At 35.6% G+C, this 12371-nt stretch overlaps 1 protein-coding gene across 1 annotated transcript in view; it reads left to right on the top strand.

Annotated features, from left to right (window-relative positions):
* Positions 1-9660: 9660 nt before the first annotated feature.
* Positions 9661-12371, top strand: part of LOC137634876 (filaggrin-like) — a 78492-nt gene continuing 75781 nt past the window's right edge. The window contains exon 1 of the mRNA XM_068367426.1: positions 9661-9782. The gene's annotated coding sequence lies outside the window, so the exon portion shown is untranslated. The remainder of the gene's footprint in view (positions 9783-12371) is intronic.

Here is a 12371-nt window from a genome sequence, read left to right as displayed (position 1 = left end):
ACTTGCATAATCCTCAACCCCCACCTATCCGCCTCTCTCTCTCTCTCTCTCTCTCTCTCTCTCTCTCTCTCTCTCTCTCTCTCTCTCCCACACACACACAATGACTTCAGTGATAGCTTACTAAATGATATAACTATGTATTGGTATTTTATACTACCCAGAACCTTATGAAATAGCCCTTTTCCCGAAAATGATCAATCTCACATTTCCCAAGTATTTCAATGAAGTATAGCCAGTTTTAACGTCTGCTACCCTCCTCAACCCCCGTTTATCCTTCCGAGTACTTCAGGCGTCTCATAATCTTGAACTGTTTCGCAGCTAACGAACCGTGATAAAAAAGACGTAAGTATCAGCGTGAGATCATTATGGTGGGAAACCCTCGGCGGTGTCGCGTTTCACGAAAAGGTCGTACCCGACTGTGTCCAAGCTGTTGCTGAAAAAGATCCCCATTCATGTATCGGGGGAAAAGACACAGGAGGGATCGAGGTTTAGCACTAAGAGAGTGGGGAGGGGTATAGGGGTGTGAGTCATGGGTGTATGAAGGAGCAATAAGACCATCATTCAGTGTCAAGGGACGAGTGATGAAGGTCGCTAATTCAGATGGACAAATTAATTCTGGGGACGTTGTCGATCAGAGGCCCAGCTTCTCGGAAATGCGTCTGTGCTTGTTTACTGCTTGACTTTCATAATGGCGGTTAACCCTGCATTTGAAAAGCCTTGCAATAAACCCTAGTAGCCTAGTATAAGCGGCAATAACTTGAAGTGAGGCCCAAGCGTTTTAAAGGTTTAAAATGTTTAAAGGCCACTCATGAATGGCAGAGGCAAGAGACAGTGACTTTGCCATAGCAAGAAGGACATTGCCCTAGAGGCTGGCCATATATACACATGATTATCGCCCAAGCCCCCTCTTCATCCAAGCTAGGACCAGGGAGGGCAGGCATTGGCCGCTGATGACCTATAGGCTCCCTAAAAACCCACATCCTTAGATCATAAGGATAAGGATAGTGAGGTTGTAGACACTAAAGAAACTATTGAGTTTGAGCGGGACTCGAACCCAAGTCTGGCGAGCGCCAAGGAGGGACGCTTCCAATAGACCACCACAACCCTTTATACTCATTTGAGAAGCACTCATAGACCACTCAACTTCCACGCATCTCGTTGAGTGTTAAATAAACAGAACATTATTTGTAGAGTGAATGTAACCCCGCCCTACAGAGTTGACAGAGACACGCACACCATACCATATACTGAAGATATAAAATAAATTTAACGTTAATCAATTGCCTTTTTTAAAATGCGCACTTGAGGCGTTAGAACCATTCACTCATGCAGAGATAGAACATGGAATTCTTTTTTTTTTCTTTCTTTTTCGGGAACAGGTTTACAATGAAGGTGATGGGCAGATATGGGTAAGGAATGTTTTGTTTTTATTATTATTTGGATTTAAATGCGAGGTGGCCACTTTCATTTAAATTTCGTGGATTATTATTATTATTATTATTATTATTATTATTATTATTATTATTATTATTTCTTTTAATGATTTTAAGACTGCTGCTACTAAAGACTAAATTATTTCCTTAATAAAAGTTTGTTTCCAATAATTTTTCCTTTGCAGCCGATAAGTATTCTAGCTCTAATATCTATCTGTATCTAAAACTCTTATTATAAACAATATATAGCAAATAAAACATTGAAGATTAATCGTAAAACTGTAAAATGTACATAAAAACACGGGGATTTTTAGATGTAATAATAATCCACTTATATATGTATAATATTTAATGCATGTTATCTTATGAGACCCCGATACATAACAATCTAAAACATAAATTCTGCAACCAAAATAAATCCTACCCTTTTTAAAAGGTTATACCGACATATTTGGAGGTATTTTACCTAACGAATTAGGATCAAAATATTAACAAGACCGATGCTGCAAATAAATGAAAAAGTCGCTGGAGTAAATAAAAAGAACACTAAAAGACCAAGTTAGAAGTGTATCAAGATTTGCACTAACTGCAGGTGATCCACTGAAGTAATCGAAGGCTATAAAGACAATTATAGAAGTGTCTAGAGCACTTGTAAGAATAAGCACTAGGGTGTGAAGTGCACCGAATACTGAGCAAACCAGAGGTAGCTCATTCAAGTATCAAACACGGTCGTATGTAGATGTACAAAAAGATTGCACACCAAGTATTGCTCGTCGTATAAAAAGTTGAACACGTAAATGTATGCGTCTTATATGTTTATATATTATAAACCAAGATATGAATATAACAAATGTTTTCTGCAGCGGGTAATCAGCTTGATGTCTTTCCATTTGGCTAGAACAGTTGTTTGCGTTTATAGTATTAGAAATAAATGTCAGTGTGTGCTATATGTAGCACATGCTAAGCCTTTACTCTACGATTTGCACACAAGTTGTACACACACACACACACACACACACACACACACACACACATATATATATATATATATATATATATATATATATATATATATATATATATATATATATGTGTGTGTGTGTGTGTGTGTGTGTGTGTGTGTAAACCATTCTAAGAAAGCTTTTGATTCTATCATAACTTCAGCAGTAATGAAAGCCCTTCATAAACAAGGAATAGATGAATCTTATGTTAGAACACTTAGGGAGAGCGAGAAAATTCTGATTGAGAAAGAATTTAGACAAGGAGACTCCATCTATCTGAAATTATTCTCACCATGCTTAGAAAAGGCTTTTGAAAACTTAGATTGAGAAAATGTAGGAATTATCATTAATGGCGAATACCTTACTTAAGATTTGCTGATGCCATAGTTCTGTTTAGTGAATAATGAGAGGAATTGCAAAATTTGGTAGAAGATTTAAATAGAGAAAGCTGATATGTAGAACTAAAATTTAATATGAGTAAAACTAAGATAATGTTCAAGGAAAATACAGAGAGGCAACTAATAAGGTTTATGAACGAACGTCAAAAGATTTTTAATGAATGTATGTACTTAGGACAGACACTAAGTGTTCCCCCAGAATATGAGATCGAAATTAAAAGATGGATAAGCATAGGAGGAAGAGCTTTTCGTAAACAAAATGAGATTATGAAAAGTAAAATGCTATTTTCTCTAAAAAGAAAAGTATTTAATCAAATGGTCCTACCAGTATTAGTTTATGTATCAGAAACTTAGAGCCTTACTAAAACCCTTAGAACACAACTTAAAGAGCTATGGAAAGAATAATGATTGGATTAACACTAAGAGACAGAAAAGAACAACATGGATACAAGAGCAAAGTAAAGTAGAGGATACTCTAACAACATGTAAGAAAATGAAATGGACATTAGGAGTACACATAATGAGAATGACAGATAATAGATGGACATTAAGAATAACAGAATGGGTCCCTAAGGATTGCAAAAGAAGCAGGGATAGGAAGAGAAGACAATAGATTGACGAACTAAGAAAATATGTAGATATAAACCGGCACAGTAAGTCCATAAAGACGTGAGTGGAAGGACATGTCTGAGACCTTTGTTCTGTAGTAGACCAGTAACAGCTGATTGTGATAATATCCTTTAATCGGCTTTTGGAGGGAGTGGTACCAGAATGCTACAACTTTCTGGTTTCTCAGCATGTCTTTAGGGGTGAAGTTGCTAACCACACGCCTTTTCTTTTCTTGACCGATGCAGATGCAGATACTTATTTACAACCGGGTGAACTGTGGCTAGTAGGCCAGGAGCAATCAAGGCCTACAAAACGTGAGTTAAGTGCTCTATCACTCTACCACATGCCAACATTGGCTGAATGAACCATACATATAACATTGTCAGTGTGTGGTTCCAGGAAAAAAAAAAACCACATCAGTCACAGTTGTATTCACAATTTAACTGTTGAATCATAGAAGTGACCTAAAAACGGAAAACTTCCATAACGTTAAAAGCTCCATACACCTTCACAGCTGGGCCTTGAACCCTTACGCACACAGTACCACACACCTCTATTGTGCATGCACTCTCACTCTTCCCTGATACTGTGGACCTTTCTTTCTAAAATATATTCCTGAACATCTATTTACCACTTTATGAACCATCCTCTCCTCCCCCGCATTATTTTTACCACTGATCATCTTTCATTCTTTCCATATGACCAAACCATTCATAGTCCTCTGATCTTTAATTTCACCTAACATTTTTATCATTGTATATATATATATATATATATATATATATATATATATATATATATATATATATATATATATATATATATATAATATATATATATATATATATATATATATATATATATATATATATATATATATATATATATATATATATATATATATATGTATGTATGCTCGTTTCTAGTCTCTTTGGTTCTTATTTCACAAATACTTCTTAAACAGTTCATCTCAACAACTTTGACCTTTTTCTTTCTCTTTGGCTTTCATAGACAATTCAAGTCTCTTCGTGCCGTTTTGATACACTCAGTTACTGGCTCTGCTTCACTTATCTTGTGACTTGCCTCTTCTCTCATTCCACCATCTTATATTCATTTAATAATACCATTACAAAGGAACCACTTGTATTCCTCTTCTCTCTGTCTTCCTGGTTTGCGTTCACTCTAATAAGCTCAGAAATCTTCTTAATATCCCAATCAGCGCTACATAATCTGGAAACATCAACCACTCCACACTCCATTAACAATCTATTTTCCTCTCCAATACTATTCCATTTCGGTCTCCTTGCATCACTCCATCCATAAGATGTTGAACACCATGGAGATGGAATACATATTTGAATAACTACTTTTACGTAAAACTATTTAATCTCTCGTATGCATAGTATTATATTCCCATCGCTTTCGTCACGAAAATTTTCAATTACTCACAATTGCTCTTCTCTGCAAATCTGCCAATTCTATCATGAGCTTTATCAAGGTACGTGTAAACCACATATGGATAGCTTTTTCTATTTTACTTTTTAGTTTCTTACATAACTGTTGAATGACAAACCTTATACACACATCACTTAATTGTCTAAAGCTATTTCCTTATCAATCATTCTATTACCTCTCTTAATTTATCAATCATATCCACACTACACTTTCTCGGGTACAATATACTTATAAATATAATGCCCTTAAAATTAGCGTGGTTACTTATATCACAGTAGCCTTTAATCCTCTCACCAACTCCTCAGAACCTTTCCCTTATCAAGACATACGTTACGAGCTCTGATCAGCTACTAAGTCATACTCTCAATATAGCAGTGGACTACTGACTTACAATCCCACCAGCTCCTAGTGTTTATTTTCTTCAATCGATCGTTTCAGAGCTCTCATTGAATCCTCAACAATCACTTTCACAACCATTCTCAAACTTACACTTACCTATTATCCCTCATGGCCATTCAGCTCTGCTATTAATTTTTTTTTTTTTTTTTTTTACAAACATGTAAAATGCCTATATCATTGACTTAAGGTTCCATCTATTTCAGAGAATATCTCATTGTTTGCCTCTTTTAATCTGAGATCCATTTGTTCATTAGCCCTTTTCTTAGCATCTACTTCCCTCTAAAGCTCAGAGGAGGCCTGGCAGCCGTCGGGAACACACCCATTATAGTTTTAGGAGCTTGGTTCTGCACCTCCACCCTCTCCGCCGTTCCCTAAGGATAGGCCAGTCTGAGCCTTGTTCCCGACGCGAGCCGCAACACATTTCTTATACAACTTTAATCTCACAATCCTTCACCTTTTCTACAAACCTCCTCTCCCATATGAGGAGAAATATATCACTATATTTATAGCTATTCCTTTTTCTTTTACATATAATCCTTCTATTTCCCATCCCAATTTCTTCTACTTACTGGGACTTGCTGTTATAAAACGTTTTCTTCTACTACAAACCCAATTTTCGGCCCATTGGGGAGCCTGAATTTAGGTCATGCCCGCTGCTCACTGCGGGCACTGTATAAGAAAGAGAAAACTTTGACTTTATCCTTGGCATTGGCAAGGACCTTCCTCATTGTCATGCTCTTTGGGTTGAGCATTGAGAACCGAGAACTATATACAGTACTCCCACGAGTACCTCTTCCTCAATTTGCTCTCAGGGGCTGACAATAGGTCAAGAGCCCTTGTTCGAAGACAAGCTTCGGACATTCTATACGACGACGACGTCCCTCTAAATCGCTCTTCTTTTACTTTCCTTAAATTTATTATTCACCCCTCTCTCTCTCTCTCTCTCTCTCTCTCTCTCTCTCTCTCTCTCTCTCTCTCTCTCTCTCTCTCTCTCTCTCTCTCATTTATTTAATGGGTATCCAGTTAATGGAGTGTTGAAAAAGAAAAGAAAAAGTTTAAAACAAAACTAAAATTGGAGTATTTTTTTGTTAAAAGACTAAATTGGAAGGAACAACATTAAAAGAAAAAAAAATATTGACAGTGAACACCAATAAAGAGCCGAGGCATTCATGAGAGAAACTAATTAGAAAGTGAGAGAAAGCAGAGTATCAAAAACGTCGTTAACCTGTGTTAGGTGAACTGCAAACTCACTCTGAATTAATGATTACTATGAAGTAGTAATGATCAAAAGGTTAACTCATAAGGGCTTCGAGGTCAACCTCGGCTAAAGAGGGGGCACTGCAGTCGTAACGTCTCTAGCTAATTAAGAAGGACTGATACTCCTTGTACACCATTTTTGCTTAGTACTTATACTCTCTTTTCGTTTCCTTCCATTTCTTTCCTATAGTGGTATCTTCTTGTTTTTTTCTCTTTATTGAAATCTATTTTGATATTTTCTAATTTCATCATATTTTTTTCGTCCTCATTTCGTTTCTGTCATCAGTTTTGTTTATTTGCTTAAGTATTTTATACAAATAACCCTTTTACTTCATTTATCGTTTCTTATCGTTCGTTCGTTCGTTCTTTTTCATGCTATCCATTTCATTGTTTCATTTCTTTTTCTAATCTTTTGTCTCGCATATCCCCTATCTTCTTTAACTTATCTTAATCGTCCTCCCTCTGTTTCTGTAATTCAATGAATTAGAATATCAACCTCTCTTCTTTTCTCTATCCCATCCAGTTTCTACTTAATGAAGGCGTGAGACTCTCAGCCTCATCCCTAAACCCCTTATCATCATTATCAATATCATTACTTGCTAAGCTACAACCCTAGTTGGAAAAGTTGGATGCTATAAGCCCAGGGGCTCCAACAGGGAAAATAGCCCAGTGAGGAAAGGAAACAGGGAAAAATAAAAATGATTAAAAACAGTAACATTAAAATAAATATCTCCTATATAAACTATAAAAACTTTAACAAAACAAGAGGTAGAGTAATAAGATAAGAATAATGTGCATGAGTGTACCCTCAAGCAAGAGAACTCTAACCCAAGACAGTGGAAGACCATGGTACAGAGGCTATGGCACTACCCAAGACTAGAACAATGGTTTGATTTTGGAGTGTCCTTCTCCTAGAAGAGCTGCTTACCATAGCTAAAGAGTCCCTTCTACTCTTACCAAGAGGAAATTGGGCTCTGAACAATTACATTGCAGTAACGGCTTGGGTGAAGAAGAATTGTTCGGTAATTCCAGTGTTGTCAGGTATATGAGGATAGAAGAGAATATTTAAAGAATAGGCCATACTATTCGGTGTGTATGTAGGCAAAGGGAAAATGAACCTTAACCAGAGAGAAGGATCCAATGTAGTGCTGTCTGGACAGTCATAAGACCCCATGACTCTCTAGCGGTAGCATCTCAACAGGTGGCTGGTGCCCTGGCCAACCTACTACCATTTTTCCAAAGGGATCAGTAGAGTGGATCGGGGCTAGATAAGGCTATAGGCTTTGTCGGCTTCATACAGATCTTTGGATTGAAAAGGAGAAAAATGATCTCTACAAAAAAAAGTGGTTTTACCAGTTTATGACAGGTAAGGGTTTATCTTGTCTATCTGAGAGTGTTTTAAACGTGTTTGTATATTGTTTCTATTTCAGTGTGTTCCATCTGTTTTCTTTTCTTGTCTCTTTAAATTTGAGGGTTTAAATTCACATTTATCTTTTGGGTTTTATGGTTTAATTCTTTCATGTTATAGTCTCTCTATTTCGTGGTTGTTTTAACAATATTTTTTAACTTTATGTTTCCAGCGACGATGTCGTTAAGCGAACCCTGGCGCGTCTCTCATTGTTGGAGAGAAAGTACTAATCTTACAAATATGACTTCCCTGAAGTTCCTTTTGTATGAGCTTATTCAAAGCGTCAAGATCTCATGTTACAGTACAACCCAGTGGTGGAAAGGGAAGTAGGGCCTATCTTGTGTGTATCGCCTGGGAGACAGTGTGGTGAATATGCCTCAGATAAAGTGCTTAACCTCGTTTTCTGAGGCGGAAGTGGGAAAGATTAGGCTATTTCGGACGGTTATCTTACGAGGAGGAAATCAACCTGGTCTGGGTGGGCAAGTAAGTTAATGTTATTCTGTTGTCTTTCTAGGACAGAAAAAAAAAGTAAAAAAAGTCTTAGATTTCTAGTGTTTATTGTTAACAATTGATGTGGGTACTTCAAGAACACGACATTGTAAGAACCTTTGACAGCATATTGCTTTTTGAGGAAATGATAATCTCTCTCTCTCTCTCTCTCTCTCTCTCTCTCTCTCTCTCTCTCTCTCTCTCTCTCTCTCTCTCTCAATATCCTGTCAAAATGCCGTAAAGTCATTAGAAAAAGACCTTGCTGATATATGAAGCGGGAAAATGCCAGAAACCAACGTGAAAGCTTGAAGGGGTGACTAAATAATAAGACCGACAGTCCCTCCCGGAGAAAAAAAATGAGGGATTATTTCTTTGTTCAGTTCGCATTTAGCTCTCTTTGTCCCGGACATTATCTCTCTCTCTCTCTCTCTCTCTCTCTCTCTCTCTCGTACCCTTCTGACATGCGAGCACCCTAGGAACCAACCCTCGACGTCTCCCACTGCTGTCATTCCCAAATAGGTCGTCGTCTTGTTTGCCATTGTGAAATATAGCACCCAGGCTACAACGCTGTTACCGTCCATCCCGTATCTTTCGTCATGAATGTGCTTCATCACGCTGGTTCGTTCCTTCCTTTCTTCTATGCGTGGAATCGCTCTATGGAGACCCCCATCTTTTCTTTTTGTGCGTCTGTTTCTTCTCTGTCCTTTTCGTATCCGTTTCAGGTACTTATCTTTGTTGCTGCTGTACTGCATCACCTACCTGCCCTTGTATCCCTCTTGAGTCAGTCGTTCTGTCAATCCACTCGACTGTTATTGTTTTGAATATTACGATTTCTGTCACTGGGCTCTGTCATTCCGGCAAACGGCCTTTTTTTTTTTTATTTATTTATTTATTCTTTTTTTTTTTTTTTTTTTTTTTTTTTCTTTTTTTGCTGCAGCTAGAGATCAAACTTAATGATGCTCGTGACATCCAACTCAAAATCAAAATATCAAGAATCATAACGAAATAAATTTCATTAATTATCTCCACTAGACTTCCATCGCCGAAAGAAGCCTTTATACACCAGATCAACCTCACCTTACGTTTCATTTAATCGTCCTTCGGGGAATTGCCTTAGCGACACCAAACCAGCGATGTCATGACGTAAGGAAACTCTTGGTTCTTTACCTAAGCTCCTCCACTGAGTACGCTATATTGCCCCTTCGTCCGCCTCTTCAATCTCTGTACCCATAGTCCCGCCCCTGCCCGTGGGTGGGTTAAGTTTTTGGGGGGATGGAAGCGGCTTTGCACAGCAGACAGGTGCCAGACGGCCACCAGCTTCAGTCATCTCAAGGTAAGATGTTATTGTGCTCTGCTGCCATTGGACGACCGCCCCGTTTCTTTGTTTTCGTCTTCTGGTGAAAGTGAACGTGGAAAGCGAGATTTTCAAATTTATAAGCAAAATAACTTTTCCGCACCTAATTACTGTATTAATTCATTGAGTTAAGGAAACTAGAAAGAGGAATTAATCAATATTCTTCCAATTGTGTTAATGTGAAATGGTCGGTTTTTCTTTCAAGTTAATCGAATATTGATTTCCCTTGTTCATTCATGGCGTTTTGGGCAGTGATTTTTCCCTGATATGTCGCTTCGACTGTCACTAAATGCTTCAACGTTATTAAATGCTTCAGCACCAATGTTTAAAAAATGAGGAATTAATAGTTCTTCCTTTTTAGTAAGTTGCTGAAGGTGAAAAATTAAGTTTACCGCTTCGCGAATCTTGTCAGGATCCAACGAACATGCTTTCAATCACCACACGTCGATCGCTGCTCTTCCTAAGAGCAAAACCAGTATTTTTAATTGTCCCTTCTCCCTTCGCTTCCTAATTTGTATACAACCGTGCATTTTGAACATCAGCGAGAAAACGGAGAATAATCGTTAAATTAATTATTTCCTAAGTTTTTTTTGCCTAACGTTCTGAATCATTAGTATTTTTTTTATTTTTTTGCGCGATCCTCAATTGTCACCAGTCTCGGGCTGGTACACTTTTTTTTTTTTTTTGACGTTAACGACACATTGAAATGTTTTTTTTTCTTTAGTTTTTATTGCTGAATCTATTGTTGTTCCTCTTATTTTACTAATTACAGAAAAGAATATCCCTACGAGACCTAGGCTACTTCAATTAATCTTTTAAAGGGTCTGAAAAAAGAAAAAAAAAAAGTGATTTCTCGTTATGGTTAAATGGCTCCCGGTGAAAATTTATTTTTCTCTCCTCTGATATTAAATTTTAAAGTGCTGATGCAGTGAATGCTATTATTATTATTATTATTATTATTATTATTATTATTATTATTATTATTATGGTTGTTGTTGTTGTTGTTGTTGTTGTTGTTATTATTATTATTATTATTATTATTATTATTATTATTATTATTATTATTGTTGTTGTTGTTGTTGACAACCTTCATCACTTAAGATAAGGTTATTAATTTTCACAGAGTATGTAAAGTGATCGTCTATCTCGATTTTGTTTGTTGTAAAACTTGAAGTAGAATAGTAGTTAAGCTTGTTACTAAAGTCTCTGTTATTGGTGCCTTCGATCGAGTCCTCGTAAGCAAACAAGCCAGCATACGTGCGTGTTATTGTGCTTGGGTACGCCCTTGTTTACCAGTAATCTCTGTACTGTGCCTGATTTTCGCATGAATTATACCCGAAACTTTTTTTTTTTTTTTTTTTTTTGAAAAGTGTCAACGTATGTAGACATTTCTTTGCCTCGTAGAGATGTGTTTTTGTCTATGTAAATTTATTGTAATTTTAAAACTCATATCAGAAACACGTCTTCTTAATGCTATTTAACTTCTATAACATATGCTTTTCTTGTTTTAATTGAATATTCTTTTAATATTAATTTATAATAAACGATATCCGCGTCAATGACCTTCGATGACCTTCATTCATCATTAATAACTGATTTGTCTCTATTCAAAGAAAAAGGTATTTTTCAGTCATTTGCAAGTTTATCCTCTAACTTGAATTATTGGCAAAAGTTAATCTATACAAAAATTCTTTGCAGGTTATTTTTCATTCAAAAGATCCTGGAATGTGGTAGTGACTGATGACTTTTTATTCTATGATGCCACATTTCTATGTTATTGACGAGAACGCAAACGTTTGATATACAATATATATATATAATATATATAAGTATATATATATATATATATATATATATATATATATATATATATATATATATATATATATATATATATATATATATACACACACACACACATATATATATATATATATATATATATATATATATATATATATATATATATATATATATATACATATAAGCAGTAGTACCCGGGTTTACATTGGTTCAGCTTACATCAATTCCGACTTTTACGCCACTCATCTCTTAATATTGGATGGAAAAATAAAATTCATATTACGTCGTATTTCTCGACTTTATGTCGGTTTCTACGTCGTGAATTAATGATTAACTGCTGCACAGTATTGGACTTCACATGGAAGATTATTATTGAAGTTATTGTATCTGTTTTTATTTAATGATGCCAGGTTATACATAGGTACTTTTACGTGTTCAGTAAGTGTTTAGAGAACATATGAGTCTTTTTATAAAGCATTATTCCGACCTACATCGAAAATCACCTTGCGTCTGGTGTTTTAGAACCAATTAATGATGTAAGGCTGTGTATTACTCTATATATATATATATATATATATATATATATATATATATACATATATATATATATATATATATATATATATATATATATATATATATACACACACACATATATATATATATATATATATATATATATATATATAGATATATATATATATATATATATATATATATATATGTATATATATATGTATATATACATACATACATATATATATG

Source organism: Palaemon carinicauda, chromosome 45, assembly GCF_036898095.1.
Source record: "Palaemon carinicauda isolate YSFRI2023 chromosome 45, ASM3689809v2, whole genome shotgun sequence".
Classification (NCBI taxonomy): Eukaryota; Metazoa; Arthropoda; class Malacostraca; order Decapoda; family Palaemonidae; genus Palaemon; species Palaemon carinicauda.
This window is presented reverse-complemented; position numbering and strand designations above follow the sequence as displayed.